This window comes from Neomonachus schauinslandi, chromosome 1, assembly GCF_002201575.2.
Source record: "Neomonachus schauinslandi chromosome 1, ASM220157v2, whole genome shotgun sequence".
In the NCBI taxonomy this organism is placed as follows: Eukaryota; Metazoa; Chordata; class Mammalia; order Carnivora; family Phocidae; genus Neomonachus; species Neomonachus schauinslandi.
This window is the reverse complement of record NC_058403.1, coordinates 203,997,905-204,006,192: the sequence shown is the minus strand read 5'-3', so window position 1 is coordinate 204,006,192 and position 8,288 is coordinate 203,997,905. Positions and strand designations below refer to the sequence as shown.

Genomic DNA, 8,288 nt, shown 5'->3' with positions numbered 1-8,288 from the left:
GGGAGGATGGGTTAGCCTGGTGATGGGTATTGAGGAGGGCACATTCTGTATGGAGCACTGGGTGTTATGCACAAACAATGAATCATGGAACACTTCATCTAAAACTAATGATGTAATGTATGGGGATTAACATAAGAATAAAAAAAAAAGTAAAATAACATTAAATTTCTATCTTCTTTTTTTTCTTTGTAGAAATCCACCCTTTCTTTTTTTTAATATTATTATGTTATTTTAGTCACCATACAACACATCATTAGTTTTTGATGTAGTGATCCACAATTCATTGTTTTTAAATTTCCATCTTAATGCCAACCACTTTTTGGCATTGAATGAATTTGTAGAAAAATAAAATGACTAAGGGCGCCTGGGTGGCTCAGATGGTTAAGCGTCTGCCTTCGGCTCGGGTCATGATCCCAGGGTCCTGGGATCGAGTCCCACATCGGGCTCCCTGCTCCTTGGGAGCCTGCTTCTCTCTCTCTCTCTCTCTCTCTCTCTGTCTGTCTCTCATGAATAAATAAATAACAAAAATATCTTTAAAAAAAAATAAAATGACTAAAATGAACCTGTAGAAAAAATATAAAACTGCAGTGGACTTCTAAAAGAAAGATTAAATTAATCCTCTGAACATAAACCAGATGGAAGTAAAAGAATTGAGAACAATAATTGATGGATTCCAGCACATGAAAACCTACAGGTCCAACAATAAAGAAAACTTAAAAATAAGTATAAATCTAAGAAAAATATTTACAACACGTTGGCTTTTACAAATATAAAGGGTAACCATGTAAAAACTTATTTTAAACCAATGAGAATAAAAATACCTAAGATGAGAAATGATCTAAGGGTGCAAATGAAAAATATAGGAAGAATACATGTGAATAAACATATAAATGCAAAAATGTGCTAAGCTTTGTAACAATCAAATGAAGTGAAATTATAATATTAAGGAAACCATAATAAATATCAGTGCAGAATTTATTTATTTGTAAGCCTGCAGCCCCCAGACACAGAACATTTCTGAGCTGGGGAGCTGACTTCTAGAAATGCACATTTATGTGTTATGGGTTAAACTGTTATTATAATAAAATTTGGCTGGAGGCAAAATAACCTGATGCCTGAGAGAGCATCTGAACCAGGCAGCCCTCTACAGACCTCAGAAGGGGTGAGCCTTTTCACCACAGCCTTGACCTTGAGTGAGTCAGCTAGATACCATAAGTTCCACCTCCTCCATAACAATAGGGGAATGATACTAATCACATAAGTATTATTGGAAAACTTAAATTAGATAATGTGTATAAACACTTAATCAGTACTGGTAGAATGCTATTATTACTTTTAGTTATCAAGATCCATAACAATAACCAAATTTCTTGAGGCACCTGTGTAGCTCAGTTAACTGACTGACTCTTGATCTTAGCTCAGGTGATGATCCCAGGGTTCTGAGTTCAAGCCCCACCTTGGGTCCTCCCGGGACCTACTAAAAACAAACAAACAAAACAAAACAAAACCAAAACACCAAATTTGTTTTCTAGCTCAAAAGTTTTCATTAAATCAATACATTTCATGTTCTGGTCCTGACTGTATTTAACCACCCACACATCTATTTTTCACTCAACAAAAATTTACTGACCATAAACTCCATCCTGAGAACTATAGTAAGCACTGCAGTTTCAAAGATAAGAGAGAGTTCTAAAATTCAAGGAATCTATATTGTGGACAAGCAGAGAAATTTAATAAAGTTGATGTGACTGTATGGAAAGTGAATCAGATCAGGAAAAAGGGGGAGAGTCAGATATTTTATTCACATGACCTGAGAAAACATTTCTGTAAGTGAGTTTTCGGGACATTTCCAAAATAGGCACACATTGCATCACTCTGAGTATGGATATTAACTACATGACATTTGACTTTTTTTTTTTTTTTTAAGAAATCCAAACGATTACCGAAGATTACTGAGAAAATACCAGGTTGTAGTCACACCAAATGAAAATGACTGGTTATAAAGTGAAAAGGGGAACCCAGGATATAACCTGAAGAAAAATAGAGAAGACAAATAGAAGACAAGAAGAAAAATAGAGAAGACAAGGAAGACCAAGGAGAGAACTGCTTTAAAATGGGTACACCTGGGAAAAAATGAAAATAGTGAGATGAAGGAAGCCAGGATCTCTGGGCCTCCATATTGTGGGCCTAGCTACTCAGGAGAGTCCTATAATGGTTCTGATGCTGAGAGGCACCACCCTGCCAAGGAGCCTGCTCAGGGCCCCCTTCATGTCCCTCGAGCTGTAGATGAAGGGGTTCAGCATGTGGGTGACAATGGTGTACATCACCGAGGCCACCAGACTCATCCTAGAGGATGAAGTCCCTGCAGAAGTGAGGTCGACCCCAAGGCCTGTGCCCTAGAACAAGGAGACCACTGAGAGGTGAGACCCACATGTGGAAAAGGCTTTGTTTTGCCCACAGCTGAGGAAATGCTGGGTATGGAAGAAACAATTTGATAGTAAGAAGAAAGTATTCCATGGAAAGGACTCAAGGCCACACTCCCAGTTGCAGAATACACCACTATGTTATTGATGAGGGTGTCAGAATAGACAAGCTTCAGGACTTGAGGAAGATCACAAAAAAAGTGTAGGATTTCCATGTTTGTGCAGAAGGACAGCCTCAAAAACATCAAAGTCTCCAACAGGGAGCCCAGGACACTGATGCACCAGGATTCCAAGGTCAGCAGCCCACAGAGCTGGGGGTTCATGATGACCGAGTAGTTCAGGGGGTGACACATGGCCACAAAATGGTCATAGGCCATCACAGTCAGGAGAAAGACGTCCGACACAGCAAAGAGTATGAGGAAATGAATCTGTGTGAGGCAGCCTTCATAGGTTATGACTGCTCTGAGTCTGGATGTTCAGCAACATCTTGAAGACGGTGGTGGAGGTGAAACAGATGTCAACAAAGGACAGGTTGGTGAGGAAGAAGTCCATGGGCTTGTGGAGGTGGGAGTCTGAGCAGATGGCCAGGATGATGAGCAGGTTCTCAGTGAACATGACCAAGTATATGGACAGGAACAACCTAAGAGCATGAATGGAACCTCGGACTTCACTCAAAATCCCAGGAGGAGAAACTCTGAAGTATGTGTTTGATTTCCTGATTCCATGTGGATGAAAGAACGAGCAGGAAAGGGAAAAAATCAGCATCCAATGACCATCACATGGACAGCACAGAAATGTGATTGCCTTTAATTTCCAGTGAATGGATTAATAAAGTACTACCCTGTTAAAATTGCCTTGGGTGGGGAATTTGAAATGCTTTCATCCTTCCCTCTGCTGCCACTGCCATCTGGAAATGTAGTCCTAGTTCCAAAGCAGTTGTGCCCCCTTATAGCCTGGCTACTCAGATTGTGGTCCGTGGACCAGCAGGAGCAGCACTGCCCAGAGCTTCTCTGAATGCAGAGTCCCAGGCCACATTCAGACTTGCTGAATCAGAATCCACATTGTAACAAGATCATGGGGGATTTCTCTGCTCGTTCATGACTGAATAGTGCTGGTCTAGAACATCTGTGGGTTTCAGTCCTTCACCTTTCATCTCCTCACTTTCATTTTCCTCTATACCGTCCCTCAAACTTCCTTACTTAATATGTAGGCAAAATAGGAGCTCAATAATTAGGGCTGTTTTCTGCCATCTGTGTAGATGTAATACTGTTTATACATCAGTCTTAACTATTCCAAACACTGTGTATGAATCCTGTATTTAGTTTTTCAAAGCAAATATTTATAAATTTCATAATGATTTCCATTGCTTCTGTGACCCAGATTATATTATATTATTTTGCATGGTCATTTGTGACATGCTGTTCTTTGTCATTGGAAAGTCAGACATTATGCCTTTTCTCTTTTATCTTTGAGTAGAATTTATTTAAATATCATTCTTAAAAGTAAATAAGCACCACATATTATGCTGATGTTATATTTGGGCATGTTTTGTTTTTAAAGTTAGGATCAGAAATCCTGCACATTTCATGACTCCAAGTCAAGGCTCTTCTTACTCTGCAAGGCTGCCTCAGGCAGTCAGTGCTTCACAGATAAGAGGAATGGTGAACACTGGAATAAAGCAGGACCCGAGAGGTAAGCAGACATATGGGAGTGTCGTTTCCTGCTGCAGGAGGAGAGGGGCCCTGAAATGATGCTCTGAGAAGAGAAGCAAGAAGAACTGAGAAGGAATGAGGAGCAAGAATCCACTTCAAGACAGGTAAGATGGTGGAAGAGTAGGGGACCTCGTTTCATCTGGTCCCTTGAATTCAGCAGGGTATCTATCAGACCATTCTGAACACCCATGAATTCAGCTGAGATGTAAGAAAACATATCTGGAGCTCTACAGGAAGAAAAGCAGCTGCTTTTTGCAAAGTAGGAGGTGTGGAGACATGAAGTTGTGGGGAGATATCAGAAGAGAGACAGAGCGGGGTAGGGAGCCTCCATAAGCTGGCTGGTGGAAAGTGATATAGCCCCGGAGGGCAAAATGAGAACCCTTAGAAATCTGCTCCAGTGAGAGACATCCCTTTCTGAAAGGGTCTCAGGAGATGAAAAGGGCAGAATTCTAAGGTGGGTACGTGCAGTCTCAGGATCCCAGGAGTCACAGAAGGAGCCGGGCTGCCTGAGCCAGTAGAGTGCCCAAGCAGTGGAGCACAGAAACTTGTTGCAGGAAGCAAGCCCAGGAAGGGACTTTCAGCTCGGGTCACCATAAACCACAAACCTGGCTGGTCGGGTGACAGCTCTCCCCTGAGCATGTTGATAAGGACTAGAATGCGCTGACTATCTGCCATCTCCCAGGAGGGGCAAAACAGGGGCGCCCATGACCAGGCAACAGCTTTCAGGGCAGTGGCCCCAGAAAGGACAGTAGGGCGAAAGTCAGCCATCCCCCAGAATGGCGGAATGAGGAATGAGTGTACACACACACACACACAAGAGCCAGCCGGTGACCACTTTCAGCCCCACTGCACACAAAGGGCTGTGACGTGGGTCCCTCAACTCCTTCCCTGGAGGATTGCTGTGGGCACACACCACAGGAGTCTGCTGAGTTTGGCACACACAAAAATGAAGACTGTTTGTCCCAGAGAGTTTACTGAAGAGGGGGTGACCAGGATCTTTCAGATCTGGGGCCGGATATTGGGCCACAGCCATTTTTATTCTGATCCTCTAAAGAGCAGCAGAAAGCCTTCAGGGAAAAAAAGCCACACAGAGGACCAGCTTACACTGAGTCCAGCCTTCTGGCAACAGGCTGTGCAACTCTTACCAGGAAAAGACACCTGAGAACCAGCACGGCAGGCCCCTGCCCCAGAAGACAAACTGGAAGATCATATGCAAACTACTTTATGGATCACAAGACTGTAAAACTACAGTGCCAGGGGAATAGTATATAGAACTGGAGGTTTTTTCTCATGATTTGTTGATCTTCAGTCCAAAATTTTCCATTTCCTTTTTTTCTTTTTTCTCATTTCAACTAGTTTCTTATTTTACCAACTCCATGTTTTTAAGTCGCTTTTTAACTTTTATTTGTTACATCTACATTTTATAGATATATGCTTCATTTTTGGCCTTTTTCACTCTATTCAATTTTATGTATATACAGAAGTTTTATATATAATTATATATATAAGTTTTTATTTCTTTGAAATTTTGGGAGGTAGTGTCTTCTAACACAGACCAAAATACACTCAGGAACAAGTGGATCACCCTGCTTTGTCCACCTTATGAGATTATAGTGCCCCCATCCCCTTTTTTCTTCTTCTTTTTTTTTTTCATTCTCTTTTTCATTCTGTTTTACATTGATTTTGTTTGCTGTCTTGTTTTGGTTTCTGACAACTTCGGATTTCTCTAGTGTGTATTTTGTTTGGGACGTGGTTGATATTTTGGATTCTGCTCACCCATTCTTCTCTGGGCAAAATGACTAGAAGGAGGAACTCACAACAAAAGAAAGAAGCAGAGGTAATATCTCTGCCACAAATCTAATCGATATGGATATAAGTAAGATGTCAGAGATGAAATTCAGGATAGCAATTATAAAGTTAATAGCTGGGCTTGGAAAAAGTGTATAAGACAGTAGAGAATCTCTACCTGCAGAAATGAGATCTAACCAGGCTGAAATTAAAAATGCTATAACTGATATGCAGTCTAAAGTGAATGCTCTAACAGCTAGAGTCAATGAGGCAGAAGAGAGAGCAAGTGATCTAGAGGACAGGATGATGGAAAAGAAGGAAGCTAAGGAAAAGAGAGAGAAAAAAAAACTACTAGCCCAAGATGACAGGCTTGGAGCATTTAATGATGCATTGAAAAGAACCAATGTCAGAATCACTGGGATCCAAGAGTGGGTGGAAAGAGAGAGAAGGCTAAAAGGTATATTTGAGCAAATCATGACTGAGAACTTCCCTAATCTGGGGAAGGAAACAAGCATTCATGTCCAAGAGGTGGAGAGGACACCTCCCAAAATCAATAAAATCAAATCAATGCCCCATCATATAAGTGAAGCTTGCAAGTTTTAGAGAAAAAGAGAGAATCCTGAGAGCAGTTCAAGACAGGGGTTTTCTTGGGGTGCTTGAGTGGCTCAGTCATTAAGCATCTGCCTTCGGCTTGGGTCATGATCCCAGAATCCTGGGATCGAGCCCTGCATCAGGCTCCCTGCTCAGTGGGAAGCCTGCTTCTCCCTCTCCCACTCCCCCTGTTTGTGTTCCCTCTCTTGCTGTCAAATAAATAAATAAAATTAAAAAAAAAAAAAGACAGGGGGTTCCTTACCTACAGAGAGGGGAATATCAGATTAACATCAGACCTGTCCACAGAAACCTGGCAAGCCAGAAAAGGCTGGCAAAATATATTCAATGTACTAAATGAGAAAAACATGCAGCCAAGAATACTTTATCCAGCAAGGCTGTCATTCAGAATGGAACTAGATATGAAGAGTTTCCAGGACAGACAGAAAGTAAAAGAATATGTTAACCACCAAGGCACCCCTGCAAGAAATATTAAGGGGGATAGTACTCATACACATATGAGCAAAACCATAGGATAGTTGTCTTTCTCTGCTTGACTTATTTCACTTAGGATAATACCCTCCAGTTCCATCCACGTCGATGCAAATGGTAGGTATTCATCCTTTCTGATGTCTGAGTAATATTCCATTGTAAATATGGACCACATCTTCTTTATCCATTCATCTGTTGAAGGGCATCTTGGCTCCTTCCACAGTTTGGCTATTGTGGACATTGCTGCTATGAAAATTGGGATGAATGTGCCCCTTCTTTTTACTACATCTGTATCTTTGGGGTAAATACCTAGTAGTGCAATTGCTGGGTTATAGGATAGCTCTAATTTTAACATCTTGAGTAAACTCCATACTGTTTTTCAGAGTGACTGGACCAGCTTGCATATCCACCAACAGTGTAAGAGGGTTCCCCTTTCTCCATAACCTCGCCAACATTCGTTGTTTCCTGTCTTGTTAATTTCTGCCATTCTAACTGGTGTAAGGTGGTATCTCAATGTGGTTTTAATTTGTATTTCCCTGATGACTAGTGATGTTGAACATTTTTCATGTGTCTGTTAGCCATTTGTATGTCTTCTTTGGAGAAGTGTCTGTTCATGTCTTCTGCCATTTCTTGACTGGATTACTTGTTTTTTGGGTGTTGAGTTTGCGAAGTTCTTTATAGATCCTGGATATCAGCCCTTTATCTGTTATGTCATTTGCAAATATCTTCTCCATTCCGTGAATTGACTCTTAGCTTTGTTGACTGTTTCCTTTGCTGTGCAGAAGCTTTTTAACTTGATGAAGTCCCAAAAGTTCATTTTTGCTTTTCTTTCCCTTGTCTTTAGAGACGTGTCCTGCAAGAAGTTGCTGTGGCCAATGTCAAAGAGGTTACTGCCTATATTCTCCTCTAGGATTTTGATGGATTCAGGTCTCACATTGAGGTCTTTCATCCATTTTGAGTTTATCTTTGTGTACTGGGTAAGAGAACGGTTAGCTTCATTCTTCTGCATGGGGTTATCCAGTTTTCCCAGCACCATTTATTGAAGAGACTGTCTTTTTTCCATTGGATGTTCTTTCCTGCTTGTCGAGATTAATTGACCATAGAGTTGAGCGTCCATTTCTGGGCTCTCTATTCTGTTCCATTGATCTATATGCCTGTTTTTGTGCCAAAACCATACAGACTTGATGACTACAGCTTTGTAAGATAGCTTGAAGTCAGGCATTGTGATGCCCCCAGCTTTAGCTTTCTTTTTCAACATTCCCCTGGTGATTCTGGTTGTTTTCGG

General features: G+C 41.2%; 1 pseudogene; it reads right to left on the bottom strand.

Moving 5' to 3' along the window:
* Nucleotides 1-2,195: 2,195 nt before the first annotated feature.
* LOC110574517 lies at nt 2,196-7,444 on the bottom strand (annotated as a pseudogene).
* Nucleotides 7,445-8,288: the final 844 nt, after the last annotated feature.